The 15,687-nt window shown below is 48.8% G+C and overlaps 1 long non-coding RNA gene across 2 annotated transcripts in view; it reads left to right on the top strand.

The window, feature by feature from the left end:
- The window catches only part of LOC147030391 (uncharacterized), a 98,485-nt gene that overhangs the window by 26,226 nt on the left and 56,572 nt on the right, over nt 1-15,687 (top strand). Inside the window, exon 1 of one of the 2 annotated variants that reach the window (XR_015056335.1) lies at nt 11,798-11,911. The exons of the other annotated variant lie outside the window; for it this stretch is intronic. This is a non-coding gene — a long non-coding RNA (uncharacterized LOC147030391). Of the gene's footprint in view, nt 1-11,797; nt 11,912-15,687 lie in introns of those variants that run through there. 2 annotated transcript variants of the gene reach the window in all.

Consider the following 15,687-nt stretch of genomic DNA (forward strand, 5'->3'; position numbering starts at 1 on the left):
TCAAAATAAAGTACCAGTAGAACGCTTTTCCCATACACAGTGACGTCAAACTGATCTCACGTACGCACTGTACAATGGAACGTTTGCGCATGAGTGATGGAGTGGGGGCTCTCGTTGCTGCCTTGGCCATGTGAAAGGAGAGGAGGGGACATCAGTGACCTTCACCACAGAATGACGTGGCATTTTCCACTGCTCGCTCACTGCACCGACCCGCTGAACGCACACCAATGAGCAAGATGCTTGCATGACGTTGACTCCCTCAAAACTATGCCCAGCTGAAGCCACTTAATGAAATGCAAACACATCTGAAGCTGCCACTGCTGCTGCTGTTGACACCCTGGGAGCTGCTGTGATTGTTGATGCCCTCGGGGCTGTTGTCAATGCACCAGGGACTGCTTTCATCGATACTCCAGAGACAGAACGCGTAGAGCTTTCCAGTCTGTTGTTGACGCCCTTAGGCCTGTTGTTGATGCACGAAAGGCACCACAAGTGTCCCAGACTCCCTGTTTGAGTGCGGATTGCGCGTCGTGCTGCACCAAGATACGCTGGGACACGAGGCACAGGAATGAGACGTGTGAGGGCCGGAGTTAAGTGGCTCATAACCAAGGAGCACGGTGTAGTTCCCAGGGTGTCACACAGCTCCACACGCAGCTCCACACGCAGCTCCACACGCAGCTCCACACGCTGCTCCACACGCTGCTCCACACGCTGCTCCACACGCTGCTCCACACGCAGCTCCACACGCTGCTCCACACGCAGCTCCACACGCAGCTCCACACGCTGCTCCACACGCTGCTCCACACGCTGCTCCACACGCTGCTCCACACACAGCTCCACACGCTGCTCCACACACAGCTCCACACGCTGCTCCACACACAGCTCCACACACAGCTCCACACACAGCTCCACACGCTGCTCCACATGCTGCTCCACACGCTGCTCCACACGCTGCTCCACACGCTGCTCCACACACAGCTCCACACGCTGCTCCACACACAGCTCCACACACAGCTCCACACACAGCTCCACACGCTGCTCCACACGCTGCTCCACACGCTGCTCCACACGCAGCTCCACACACAGCTCCACACACAGCTCCACACGCTGCTCCACACGCTGCTCCACACACAGCTCCACACACAGCTCCACACACAGCTCCACACACAGCTCCACACGCTGCTCCACACACAGCTCCACACACAGCTCCACACGCAGCTCCACACGCTGCTCCACACGCTGCTCCACACGCTGCTCCACACGCTGCTCCACACGCTGCTCCACACGCTGCTCCACACGCTGCTCCACACGCTGCTCCACACACTGCTCCACACACTGCTCCACACACTGCTCCACACACTGCTCCACACACAGCTCCACACACTGCTCCACACACTGCTCCCCACACTGCTCCACACACTGCTCCCCTACACTGCTCCACACACTGCTCCACACACTGCTCCGCACACTGCTCCCCTACACTGCTCCACACACTGCTCCCCTACACTGCTCCACACACTGCTCCACACACAACAATTGCGGGTTTGGGAAGGGGGTTGGCCTGAGAGTGGCGAACCTGGAGAGGATGGTTCGGGATATGGTAGACGGGCAATTAAGAACATCAGGACCATTGCAGGTGGCTCCAGTAATTCCATTGGGAAAGTCACCAGGGAATTCCCTAACTCAAAACTACAAGGGGAGGAATTTGTAATTTATGAGAAATACGCCTTACCTGGTGAGGTGTTATAAATTGCAACCGGTTTGGTCAAATGGCATGAGACTGGAGGTGTCCCCTGAGGGAGAGACCCCGATCTACCAGGCCACCAACTCCTACCATTGCGCTGTGGACTAGCCTGCTCCCCACACCCCCGCCAAGAATTGTCCTCACTGACCGATTAGGATCTCACAAGGGCGACAAGGCACTCTCATGGATCGCTCCGGATTTAGAGGCGGAGGCAAGGCTGAGCACTTCTGCAGACGTAGGGGGAGGGGGGGCTCACTCATGAGAACAGAGTAGAGTAGAGAATTTATGAATCCATGTGGGAGCATATGGGAAAGGGTGCTCCACATGGAGGCACAGGAGCACTGGTTTCGAAGTGGAGAATAGCACTAGCCATCGGAAATAGCATTAGGTTAGGGGGAATCGCATTCGGTTGGAGGAGGGAAAGCAATAGGATAGTTATACCCACGTGGGTATAACTTTCCGTAATATTTTTTCCGTAATATTTTTTTCTTGAATAAATGGTTAGATAAACATGTCATTCATTTATTTCATTTATTTCTACCTTCTTGTACACTGTAATACAAATGGCAAACAATCAACTGACAGAAATTGGGCGCTACTTCTGACTCACTCTGTATATATATATATATATATATATATATATATATATATATATATATATATATATATATATATATATATATATATATATATATATATATATACATACATAAATACAACGAAACAAGGAAATCCAACACAGGTGGATGCCATTCAGCCCATCATGCCTGCGTGAATACCACACTACAATATGTATGTATGTATGTATGTATGTATGTGTATATATATATATATATATATATATATATATATATATATATATATATAGACATATATAGACATATATAGACATATATAGACATATATAGACATATATAGACATATATATATATATATATATATATATATATATATATATATATATATATATATATATATATATATATACAGGGGTGGCCTGAAAGTCACTTTACTCTTCCCAGTGAAGCATTGTTCTTGAACCCTTTTAATATACAGGTTTTATTGTACAGAACTTACAATAATTAATTTGTCATTGTATCTGTTTGTGCTCCATCATTCTTCTGAGTCAGTGTTTCCACATACCAGAGTGGGCGAGGGGGCGAGGGCAGAGGGGAAGGGACGGGGGAAGTGCGAGAAATTTATCAGGGGTAAAGTAACTTTCGGGCTACCCTGTATATATTGTTGCGAATTCGCGCCCGCCGGCGTGCGATCGGCCGCTCGACTCGAATGGCGGCCGCCTCGCCCACCGGAACGGACAATTCTGTCGTGACCCTCTGGGAACTATCGCCCGGAGCCAGTCACGGGTGGGCCTTTCGACCTCACCACGATCGTGCCAATCGGCCACCCACGTAGGATAGGGTTGTTCGCCAAACTCGACCTACCTAAGTACCCACGTGGATGGTAAACCGGGCGATCATACCTCGCCGCAGGTTGACTCTGGACACGAACCGCTTAAGTGGTCCATTCCGTGCTATCAGGATAACCGAGCGGTGTTATCGTCGGCCTCGACGGTTCCGATTAACTATCGGACGTATTAAGCCCACTACGAACCCTTTACGTGAAGCAAGATGGAGATTCAAACGAAGGAAAGGACGCAGTGAAACGGGGAACAATTCAACATAATGTACATTTATTACCCAGCCCACGAAGAGCACACATATACAGTCAAACAGTCAGAATGCACATAAATCAATTTAAAACAAAAACAACAATGCAGAGCTACGACCGAATACGCGAACATACGGCAACACTTATACAGTTTTACTTCACAGACGGCGCCGACACACATTTACTCAAAAGCAAAGGAAAGAAACCACCCTCATAGGCAAGGGGGCAGACGGGGCTGTAGGCCAATATTTGCGCGGGACCTGAAGGAGCGGTCAGGTCCGCGAGACCGGGTGGGTCCTACCCGCGTCCTTGTGACGAGCCGCAAATGTCGCTGCCCGGCGGTGCCCCGACTTCGTGCTCCTTCGCGGGTTTCGTTGGCACCGCTTGCAGTGGGGTGGAAACGGGGCCCCCTCTTGCACTCTCTCAGCGCGGGGGAAAGGGGGAAATTGTTGATGCCCTGGGGGAGGAGAATGGCTGGCTGGCTTGGGTCCCGCGACGAGTGATCCCACCACGACCTCGTCGCCGACCGCCGTCTTCCCTGCCTCGGACCCGAGCTCCTTGGCCTCCTCCCACAATTCTCCTCAGCCGACTGCAGAAACCACCTTGACGCCTTCGCCTCCCAACTTCACTCCGCTCTCCAACCCGACTTGACTGCCAAAACTCTCTGCCACACTCCGCCGCTCTTCCAAACTGACTCTCTACGATTCGCCTTGCGCTCGGCGCTTTATAGGCCGGCAGGAGAACCCATATGAAAATTTCCGGATCAGGATGAGCTCGGGGGCGGAGCCACGCTCACCCATTGGACGGAGGAAAAGGGGCGTGAACCTCCCCTGATCCTAGAATTTGCATATTTCGATTTCACATGGTCGTGCCTGGAGGCGGGGCTAAGCCGCTCTGCGCTTGCTGATTGGACGGATCAGAAGTGGGCGTGTAGCATTCTTGATCTGAATTTTCCCTCGGAAAGGCCGCTATTTGCACTCGCGACTCGGTGCGTATCGCTTGAACGAGCCCAAGACAGCCCGGCGCTCAGTGTTCACAGGCGATGTGAGAATGGCCGTAGAAGGAGAGAGGTGAGGTTGGTGGAGGATTTTTGGTAGTGGTTTGATGGTTATGGCGGTTGATTCAAAATAAAGATAGAACAGAAAAACGCCTAACTCAAAGCGTCGCAGCCCGAATGAATCACAAAATTTCCCTCTAAACAATGGGTTTGAGGCTAACTACACATGTACTTAAGAGTTATCTCACCTACGGGATCTGAATGGTGGTTTGCGAATTTCCACAGCCATAACAATATTGTTGTAGTGCTGGGTTCGGGGGCGAGGAACGACCGCCAGATGGAGCAGTTGGGCCGTCTCCCACCAAACACCCGGAATTGAAGGTCGTCACCCTGGATAACTCCGCTTAATGGACCGTGGACGCCAATATTTCATCCGCGTAGCGTGGGGTTATTCGTCTTTAGCCAAAATACCTAAGTCGCTACGCGATTTAAATGAACGGGGAAGCCACACCCTCAGCCGGCTTTGTCCGAACCGAGTCGCTGTTACCAACTCGGATCCGGCGTAACCGAGCGGGAATTACCAAAGCCGTGCCGGCCCAAATAACAATTTACGGCACAATTGGCCTCACTATATCTCAAACCCGAACCATACTAGGCCAATGAGAGAAAGCACAGAAAACGAGCTGGTACATTTTACAAGATGGTTTATTTTGCAAATAATAATCAGGGAGGGAGACAGAGAGCATCGTTAAACGACTAAAATGCAATGTACAATAAGCAAGGCACTTATGCATTTCTACTTATAAGACTGGCCACAGACAGACACAGACACCCAAAAAGAAATGGCACCAACTGGCCTTTATTCGGACCCTCCAGCCGCAGAGGATAGGCAAGCTGGGGGTTAGAGTTTGGTCGGGTACCTGGCTGCCTCGTGCGGTTTTACCGACCCGCACTTGTGGAGCTCGGAGTCCATGGAAGGGAACGGGGATCCCCAGCTCGAGCGCTCACAACCCACCACGGTGGGACTCGAACCCACAAACCAGAATCCAACGAGCGCTGCCAGGATCCTATGAACGACCCAGCCAGCCACGAACGATGACCGATGACCAGGAGAGCCCAGCAGACCAGAAGCAAGGAACGACCTCTCAGGAACCAAGGTACCCCCCGATACAGCTTACGATCCTTCGTATCCCTCCCCTGTGCGGTGGAGGGATCCGCTCTCGGGTAACTCACCTCCGGATTGAACAGGACGTTTTCAGGTGTCATGGTGGCCAGCCGCGATTGGAGGAGGGCGTGTCGGCGTCTCGGTGCTCCTCCCCCGAGAGAGGCTCTTTTGCCTTCCCCAGTGTCGACATTCTTTTTTGATGGGGCGGAGTCAGAGCTGAAGCGATCTCACCCCTGATTGGACGAGAGGAACATTCCATCTTGCTGGGGCGGAGTCGGCTCTGAAGCGATGGAAACTCCGTCGATGTTCGTGGCCTTGAACACGTTCGAATGGAGCTGATGGAGTAGAGGGGATTGATGTAGAAAACTAATTAGAAAGAAACTCGCAGTGCACACATGAAATTCCCATTAGATATAAGGGAGGGATTCTAACTATCCACATATACTGAAACTAAATAACTAAACTTTGGGTCAACTGTATGTGTGAATGCGAATGGTTTCCAGATTCGTAACAATATATATAATTATAGATCTTTATTTATACATATATTTATAGATATTTATTTATACGAGTACGTGCGTGGCCGTATGTGCGTGGCTGTACATGGGGGGGGAAAAAAACTTTCAAAACACATGCCAGAAACAACAACTACACAGGCCGTTCCTTCGCTCTCACGTGCCCAAACGTGCGTGGCCATACGTGCGTGCCCGTACGTGCGTGGTCGTACGTGCAAACCAAATTTTTTTTTAAAAGCCTTCAAACTGTGTGCCAGAAGCAACAACCACACAGGCCGTTCCTTCGCTGTCGTGTGCCCGTACGTGTGTGGCCATACGTGCATGCCCGGCCGTACGTGCGTGGCCGTACGTGCAAACCAAAAAAAAAACCTTCAAACTGGGTGCCAGAAACAACCACACAGGCCGTTACTTTGCTCTCACGTGCCCGTATGTACGTGGCTGTACGTGCATGCTCATACGTGCATGGCCCTACGTGCAAACCAAAAAAAAAAAACCTTCAAACTGGGTGCCAGAAACAACCACACAGGCCGTTACTTTGCTCTCACGTGCCCGTATGTACGTGGCCGTACGTGCGTGCTCATACGCGCGTGGCCGTACGTGCATGGCCCTACGTGCAAACCAAAAAAAAGAAGAAACTTTCAGACAACCACACAGGCCGTTCCTTCGCTCTCGTAAACGATGTCTGGATTGGCGCATTGTGTTTATCTATAAATGCGCATAAGAAATCGAGAAATTATTAGAATACATTAAGTCATCACTATCCGGAAGTCCGTACGTTGTAACCCGTAATGGGGAACGCGGTTGAGGATCTCTTCCCCAACGGGCACGCCTACGCAGCAACGTGTCCTGTTGTCTTCTATCTATAATTCCGGCAATCTCTGTGTGTCTGTGTGTCTGTGACTGCTGTTTCTCGACAACCACTGGTCCGATCGAATTGAAACTTGCCAGGAATATTGCTGGGGGCTCTGTGGATGTGCGTTTTCAAGGTTTGATATTAATCAGACAAGCGGTTCCCAAGTTACGGCCATTTATTTACCAACCAATGACAAGACACGTTGCTGCGTAGGCGTGGCCGATGGGGAAGAGAACCTCAGCCGCGTTCCCCATTACAGGTTACAACGTACGGACTTCCGGATAGTGATGACTTAATGTATTCTAATAATTTCTCGATTTCTTCTACACATTTATAGATAAATGTGCATTTTTTTGTTGTTCTTTTCTCTTCTCTTTGTGTTTTTCCTTGCGATGACATTGCGAAAAGGCAAAATACGTTGGCGCTAATTGAATAATTGGCCATTAAATCTAAATTGCGAATAATTGTAACTGCGATATGCGAACTTCTGGACAGTGAAGACTTAACGTTGCGTAGGCCGATGCGCGGCCGGCCGACGATGACGTCACTTGCCGTGCCGGTTACGATGGGGATCGGTGCCTTAGTTACCATGGCGTAGGAGTGGCAATGGTCAATGGCAGCGAATGTCATGGCTCGCAAAGACAGGGAGGTAAACTTGATTTTAATTTGGATTTAAATTAACTCTTGTGTGTGTAAGTATCACAGCAGTTGTTACTTCAATGCAAGCGATAATTCATGGAATGCAAGTGAACATTCTGTACGGGCACGCACCACTTCTGGATGGTGATGACTTAATGTATTCTAATAATTTCTCGATTTCTTATGCGCATTTATAGATAAACACAATGCACCAATCCAGTCGTCGTTTACGAGAGCGAAGGAACGGCCTGTGTGGTTGTGTGAAAGTTTCTTCTTTTTTTTTTTTTTTCTTTTCTTTGGTTTGCACGTACGGCCATGCACGTACAGCCAGGCACGCACTACTTCCGGATAGTGATGACTTAATGTATTCTAATCATTTCTCGATTTCTTATGCACATTTATAGATAAACACAATGCCCCAATCCAGTCGTCGTTTACGAGAGCGAAGGAATGGCCTGTGTATTTGTTTCTGGCTCGAGGTTTGAAAGTTTTTTTGGGGAGGGGGGGGTGCACGTACGGCCACGCACATATGGGCACTCAAGAGCGAAGGAATCACTCGGTCCAGACGGCATCAGCCCACGTGTCCTCATAGCCTGCTCTTCTGCTCTTGCTCACCCTCTCTCTGTTCTATTCACCCTCTCATTTGCCCAAGGTCATCTGCCATCTGCTTGGAAATCTGCTAACATCACTGCCCTGCATAAAAAAGGTGCAAAAACAGATCCCTGTAACTACAAACCAATCAGCCCTCTCCCAATCATCAGCAAGGTTATGGAATCCATCATCGCTTCAGACATGAAATCCTTCCTCTTCTCCAATGGCTTGATTTCTGATCATCAATTTGGTTTCAGACCAGGTCACTCTACCCTGGCTATGCTGCTTCTGCTCTCCCATCAATGGATGGAGGTCCTCAATGCCAGACAGGAAATCCGAGCCGTATCCCTGGACATATCACGTGCTTTTGACACAGTCTGGCACCCTGCACTACTCACCAAACTCTCTTCCCATGGTATTCAAGGCCATCTCCACTCATGGCTCGCAGACTTCCTCTCCTGTCGCAGTCAACGTGTGGCCCTAAATGGAGTTCTTTCATCCCCTCTTCCTGTGCAGGCTGGAGTTCCTCGAGGTAGCGTTCTGGGCCCTGTTCTTTTTCTGGTTTTCATCAATGATCTCTCGGACTCTCTGGAAAATCCTCTATTTCTCTTTGCTGACGACTCCACCCTCTGCCGTACCATCTGTCATCCCTCAGACCGGCAAGCAGCAGCTTCTTCGCTCACTGCAGATCTGGATAAAATCACAAACTGGTCCAACACGTGGAACATGTCTTTCAATCCAGACAAATCTCACACTCTCACTATGTCTCTTCGAAAGGACCGTTTAGAACCCCCCCCCCCCATCCACTTTCTCAACAATCCTCTGGAAGAAGTCTTTTCTTTCAAGCTTCTGGGTCTCACTATCTGCCATGACCTTTCCTGGGAAAGTCACATTTCCAACCTCGCCTCAAAAGCCAGTCGCCGACTGGGAATCCTCCGTCGTGCAAAGTCCTTCCTCGGCCCTCTTGAGCTCCTGACCACTTACAAAGCTTTTGTCCGTAGCCTGATGGAGTACCGCTCTCCCCTCTGGGCTGGTGCTCCTGCCTCCCACCTTTCTCGGCTTCACGCTGTCGAAACCAAGGCATTTAGGATCATCGGCATCTCACGCAATGAAGCTGAGTCTTTGGGCCTCTCACTCAATCACCGCAGGTTGGTCGGTGGTCTTTCTGTCTTTTACCGACTCCTCTCCAGCTTTGCCCCCCCTGCTCTCTGTGTGATTTGTCCCCACCACATTTCCACAGGGTGCTCAAGGTCCGCCAACAATCCCCTTCTTGGAAAACTACCAAAATCACGAATCACTACTCATCTTCACTCTTTCATTCCTCTTTTTTCCCGCCTTTGGAATAAACTTCCTCACTCTATTCTTTCCCATTCTTCCCTCCAGGCTTTCAAAACAGCTGTTCACCACCACCTCTTATCTTCCCCCATCCAAATCCACGATCTTTTCTACCCCCGATAATCCACCCAAGCCCACTTCCTTCAATTCCCCTGCTTTCCTTCCTGAAAGTCCCTGTAATGTCCATCTTCTCTTCGCCATGTTCCCCGCCCCATCCCCATCCCTCTCCCTTACACAGTTCACCTAATGTGTCTGTTCCCCACTGTTTTGTCCCTTCCACTCCCGCCCCTCTTGTCTCATGCCTCCTTGCTGTGAGTTGTGTGTTTGCTCTCATACGAGCCTCGACCAAGGTATACAAAAAAAAAAAAAGGAACGGCCTGTGTGGTTGTTGTTTCTGGCTCGAGGGTTGAAAGTTTTTTATTTTTTCCACGTACGGCCACGCATGTACTAGTATTTACAAATCGCTGAAATAAGAGTGAATATGAAAATGGGATTGAGTGTTTGCGGGAGGGAAAGGGTTGGGAGTGGAAACAAGTCGAGGTTTATTGTGGGGGATACTATTCTGCAGACATTGTTGCTAAATCAGTGGAATCAATTATTACGGGCAAGCTCAAACAATTAGGGTCTGCGGATCACATATTTACACCATATAGTGTAAAAACACACATCTGTGTCAATCACTGCTCCAAAGACAATTTCACAATATTGCCGTCACATCCTTCAATTCCAGGTGTTTTTTTGGGGGGGGGACCATAGCTCGTCCGTTGCTCACTGTTCTGGATCCCGAACTCGTTTCATTACAGAAGGTGAAAGTTTACGAACAGTTTAGCTCGTTGGAGAACGGCCGTACGAGGCTCCGCACAGCGTCACCAATCAGTTACATGTCGCTGGGCTCGTTTCATGGAGGAAATCAGCCTTGTAAATTAAATAACTCGCAGCCGAGCAGTCAGCCAAACTGACGGCTTCTCTTCACCTTACTTTGAGGACGTCATATTGATTGGTGCTGAGATCAGTTGTGACAAAAGCGCCGTTAATGGCTTTTGCTCATTTTCACGGCGAGCTTGACGGAGTGCTTGCGTCAGGCCTTGCTGCCCCCAGCCTGCCTTTTCTGTGTTTTCTAATTTCTTGCGACATTTTGCCGTATACCAAGGCTCATTAGCACGGCAGTAGGCCGACCCACAATGTAAATAGGGTTTCTTATCGCCGGGCAAATGGTATTCATGCTTGGTTGGCCCTCTAATATTTTACAAGCAGTGCAGAAGTTTGCGCTGAGATGGGCAAAATATTAATGTACTTTTTCATCGCCAACAACGTCAAGGCCGGAAATTCTGGCACTTTCACCCCCGATGGCTGGGATCAAATGAATTGATAAATGTTTACATTGCAAATAATATGCATGTCGGCACTTGTAGAGGGACTGTACCTGCTGGCACCTGGAGAGGTATGGAGAGTACATGCTGGTACCTGGAGAGGGACTGAGTGTACATTCTGACACCTGGAGAGGGACTGAGTGTACATGCTGGTACCTGGAGAGGGACTGAGTGTACATTCTGACACCTGGAGAGGGACTGAGTGTACATTCTGGCACCTGGAGAGGAACTGAGTGTACACGCTGGCACCTGGAGAGGGACTGAGTGTACACGCTGGCACCTGGAGAGGGACTGAGTGTATATGCTGGTACCTGGAGAGGGACTGAGTGTACATGCTGGCACCTGGGGAGGGACTGAGTGTACATTCTGGCACCTGGAGAGGGACTGAGTGTACATGCTGGCACCTGGAGAGGGACTGAGTGTACATTCTGGCACCTGGAGAGGGACTGAGTGTACATGCTGGCACCTGGAGAGGGACTGAGTGTACATGCTGGCACCTGAGGAGGGACTGAGTGTACATTCTGGCACCTGGAGAGGGACTGAGTGTACATGCTGGCACCTGGAGAGGGACTGAGTGTACATTCTGGCACCTGGAGAGGGACTGAGTGTACATGCTGGCACCTGGAGAGGGACTGAGTGTACATTCTGGCACCTGGAGAGGGACTGAGTGTACGTGCTGATACCTGGAGAGGTATGGAGTGTACATGCTGGCATCTGTAGAGAGACTGAGTGTACATGTTTGTATCTGTGGAGGGATTGTGTAGCTTAGCATCTGCAGAGGGACTGTACATGTTAGGATCTGTAGAGGGACTGCACATATTATAAGTTATCAACTGTAGAGAGACAAGTACATGTTAGCACCTGCAGGGAGACTGTATGTGTGAGCACAGTCGAGGAACGGTACATGTTAGCACTTGTGGAATGACGATACATGTTAACCGAGTCGCATGTGAGGAAGCTCGTATTCCGCTCATATAACTTGTGGTGGCGTGCATATAATCTGGAGCCCTGCACATGCAAGATAAAGTTCCATACGTGTAAGTTGAAGTTCCGTTCATGTAAGCTCGAGTGATGCTCGTGTAAACTCCACCCTTGCTTAATTGTGGAAGCTTCACTTAGAGGTGTACGTTCTTGTTCAGCTCGTGAAGCTCCTCTTACTTGAGTGTAAGCTCGAGTTCTCATCGTGTAAGCTTATTTTGAGCTTGTGATGCGCGTCTTGCATGTATGCTTGAGTTCCATTCGTGTATGCTTGAGTTCCGTTTGTGTAAGCTTGAGTTCCATTCCTGTGAGCTCGAGTTCCATTCGTGTATGCTCGAGTTCCATTCGTGTATGCTCGAGTTCCATTCGTGTATGCTTGAGTTCCATTCGTGTATGCTTGAGTTCCGTTTGTGTAAGCTTGAGTTCCATTCGTGTATGCTTGAGTTCCGTTCGTATATGCTCGAGTTCCATTCGTGTATGCTCGAGTTCCATTCGTGTATGCTCGAGTTCCATTCGTGTATGCTCGAGTTCCATTCGTGTATGCTCGAGTTCCATTCGTGTATGCTCGAGTTCCATTCGTGTATGCTTGAGTTCCATTCGTGTATGCTTGAGTTCCATTCGTGTATGCTCGAGTTCCATTCGTGTATGCTCGAGTTCCATTCGTGTATGCTCGAGTTCCATTCGTGTATGCTCGAGTTCCATTCGTGTATGCTCGAGTTCCATTCGTGTATGCTAGAGTTCCATTCGTGTATGCTCGAGTTCCATTCGTGTATGCTCGAGTTCCATTCGTGTATGCTCGAGTTCCATTCGTGTATGCTCGAGTTCCATTCGTGTATGCTCGAGTTCCATTCGTGTATGCTCGAGTTCCATTCGTGTATGCTCGAGTTCCATTCCTGTGAGCTCGAGTTCCATTCGTGTATGCTCGAGTTCCATTCGTGTATGCTCGAGTTCCATTCGTGTATGCTCGAGTTCCATTCGTGTATGCTCGAGTTCCATTCGTGTATGCTCGAGTTCCATTCGTGTATGCTCGAGTTCCATTCGTGTATGCTTGAGTTCCATTCGTGTATGCTCGAGTTCCATTCGTGTATGCTCGAGTTCCATTCGTGTATGCTCGAGTTCCATTCGTGTATGCTCGAGTTCCATTCGTGTATGCTAGAGTTCCATTCGTGTATGCTCGAGTTCCATTCGTGTATGCTCGAGTTCCATTCGTGTATGCTCGAGTTCCATTCGTGTATGCTCGAGTTCCATTCGTGTATGCTCGAGTTCCATTCGTGTATGCTCGAGTTCCATTCGTGTATGCTCGAGTTCCATTCGTGTATGCTTGAGTTCCATTCCTGTGAGCTCGAGTTCCATTCGTGTATGCTCGAGTTCCATTCGTGTATGCTCGAGTTCCATTCGTGTATGCTCGAGTTCCATTCGTGTATGCTCGAGTTCCATTCGTGTATGCTCGAGTTCCATTCGTGTATGCTCGAGTTCCATTCGTGTATGCTCGAGTTCCATTCGTGTATGCTCGAGTTCCATTCCTGTGAGCTCGAGGTCTGCTCATGTACGCTTAGGTTCCATATGTGCAAGTTGGAGTTCCACTCATCCATCCTCAAGTTACATGTACATGAGCTTGAGTTTATGTCGTGTATGCTTGAGTTCCGTTTGTGTAAGCTTGAGTTCCATTCGTGAAAGCTTGAGTTCCATTCGTGTAAGCTTGAGTTCCATTCATGTAAGCTTGAGTTCCATTCGTGAAAGCTTGAGTTCCATTTGTGTAAGCTTGAGTTCCGTTCGTGTAAGCTTGAGTTCCGTTTGTGTAAGCTTGAGTTCCATTCGTGTATGCTTGAGTTCCATTCCTATGAGCTCGAGTTCCATTCGTGAAAGCTTGAGTTCCATTTGTGTAAGCTTGAGTTCCGTTCGTGTAAGCTTGAGTTCCGTTTGTGTAAGCTTGAGTTCCATTCGTGTATGCTTGAGTTCCGTTCGTATATGCTTGAGTTCCATTCCTGTGAGCTCGAGTTCCATTCGTGTATGCTTCAGTTCCATTGGTGTAAGCTTGAGTTCCGTTTGTGTAAGCTTGAGTTCCATTCGTGTATGATCGACTTCCATTCGTGAAAGCTCGAGTTCCATTCGTGTATGCTTGAGTTCCATTCGTGAAAGCTTGAGTTCCATTCGTGTAAGCTTGAGTTCCATTCATGTAAGCTTGAGTTCCATTCGTGAAAGCTTGAGTTCCATTTGTGTAAGCTTGAGTTCCGTTCGTGTAAGCTTGAGTTCCGTTTGTGTAAGCTTGAGTTCCATTCGTGTATGCTTGAGTTCCATTCCTATGAGCTCGAGTTCCATTCGTGTATGCTTGAGTTCCATTCGTGTAAGCTTGAGTTCTGTTTGTGTAAGCTTGAGTTCCATTCGTGTATGCTTGAGTTCCATTCCTGTGAGCTCGAGTTCCATTCGTGTATGCTCGAGTTCCATTCGTGTATGCTTGAGTTCCATTCGTGTATGCTTGAGTTCCGTTTGTGTAAGCTTGAGTTCCATTCGTGAAAGCTTGAGTTCCATTCGTGTAAGCTTGAGTTCCATTCATGTAAGCTTGAGTTCCATTCGTGAAAGCTTGAGTGTAAGCTTGAGTTCCATTCGTGTGAGTTCCATGCTTGAGTAGTTCCATTCTGTGAGTTCCATTCGTGTATGCTTGACTGTGATGCTGAGTTCCATTCTGCTTGAGTTCCATGTTGATGCTTGAGTTCCATTCTGTATGCACAGTTCCATTCGTGTAGTTGCTTGAGAGTGTTGAGTGTGTGTAAACTCGACTGAGCCGCTCGTATAAGGTGTAGTTGTGTGTGAGTGTAAACTTCACTGAGCCGCTCGTATAAGGTGTAGTTGTGTGTGTGTAAACTCGACTGTGCCGCTTGAGTAAGGTGTTGTTGTGTGTGTGTAAACGAGACTGAGCCCCTCGTATAAGGTGTAGTTGTGTGTGTGTATGCTTCGAGTTCCATTCGTGTATGCTTGAGTTCCATTCCGTGTATGCTTGAGTTCCATTCGTGTGTGTGTCGAGTTCCATTCGTGTATGCTTGAGTTCCATTCGTGTAGTTGTGTGTGTGTGTGTGTGTAAACTCGATTGAGCAGCTCGTATAAGGTGTAGTTGTGTGTGTGTGTGTGTAAACTCGACTGAGCCGCTCGTATAAGGTGTAGTTGTGTGTGTGTGTAAACTCGACTGTGCCACTCGTATAAGGTGTAGTTGTGTGTGTGTGTGTAAACTCGACTGTGCCGCTCGTATAAGGTGTAGTTGTGTGTGTGTTAACTCGACTGTGCCGCTCGTATAAAGTGTAGTTGTGTGTGTGTGTGTGTGTGTGTGTGTGTGTTAACTCGACTGTGCCGCTCGTATAAGGTGTAGTTGTGTGTGTGTGTTAACTCGACTGTGCCGCTCGTATAACGTGTAGTTGTGTGTGTGTGTGTGTGTGTGTGTGTGTGTGTGTGTGTGTGTGTGTGTAAACTCGACTGTGCCTCTCGTATAAGGTGTAGTTGTGTGTGTGTAAACTCGACTGAGCCGCTCGTGTAAGGTGTAGTTGTGTGTGTGTGTAAACTCGACTGTGCCGCTCGTATAAGGTGTAGTTGTGTGTGTGTGTAAACTCGACTGAGCCTCTCGTATAAGGTGTAGTTGTGTGTGTGTGTGTAAACTCGACTGTGCCGCTCGTATAAGGTGTAGTTGTGTGTGTGTAAACTCGACTGAGCCGCTCGTATAAGCTGTAGTTGTGTGTGTGTGTAAACTCGACTGTGCCACTCGTATAAGGTGTAGTTGTGTGTGTGTGTAAACTCGACTGTGCCGCTCGTATAAGGTGTAGTTGTGTGTATGTGTTAACTCGACTGT

This window comes from Eptatretus burgeri, chromosome 3 (assembly GCF_056783735.1).
Source record: "Eptatretus burgeri isolate ZD-2024b chromosome 3, Ebu_testis_v1, whole genome shotgun sequence".
Taxonomy (NCBI): Eukaryota; Metazoa; Chordata; class Myxini; order Myxiniformes; family Myxinidae; genus Eptatretus; species Eptatretus burgeri.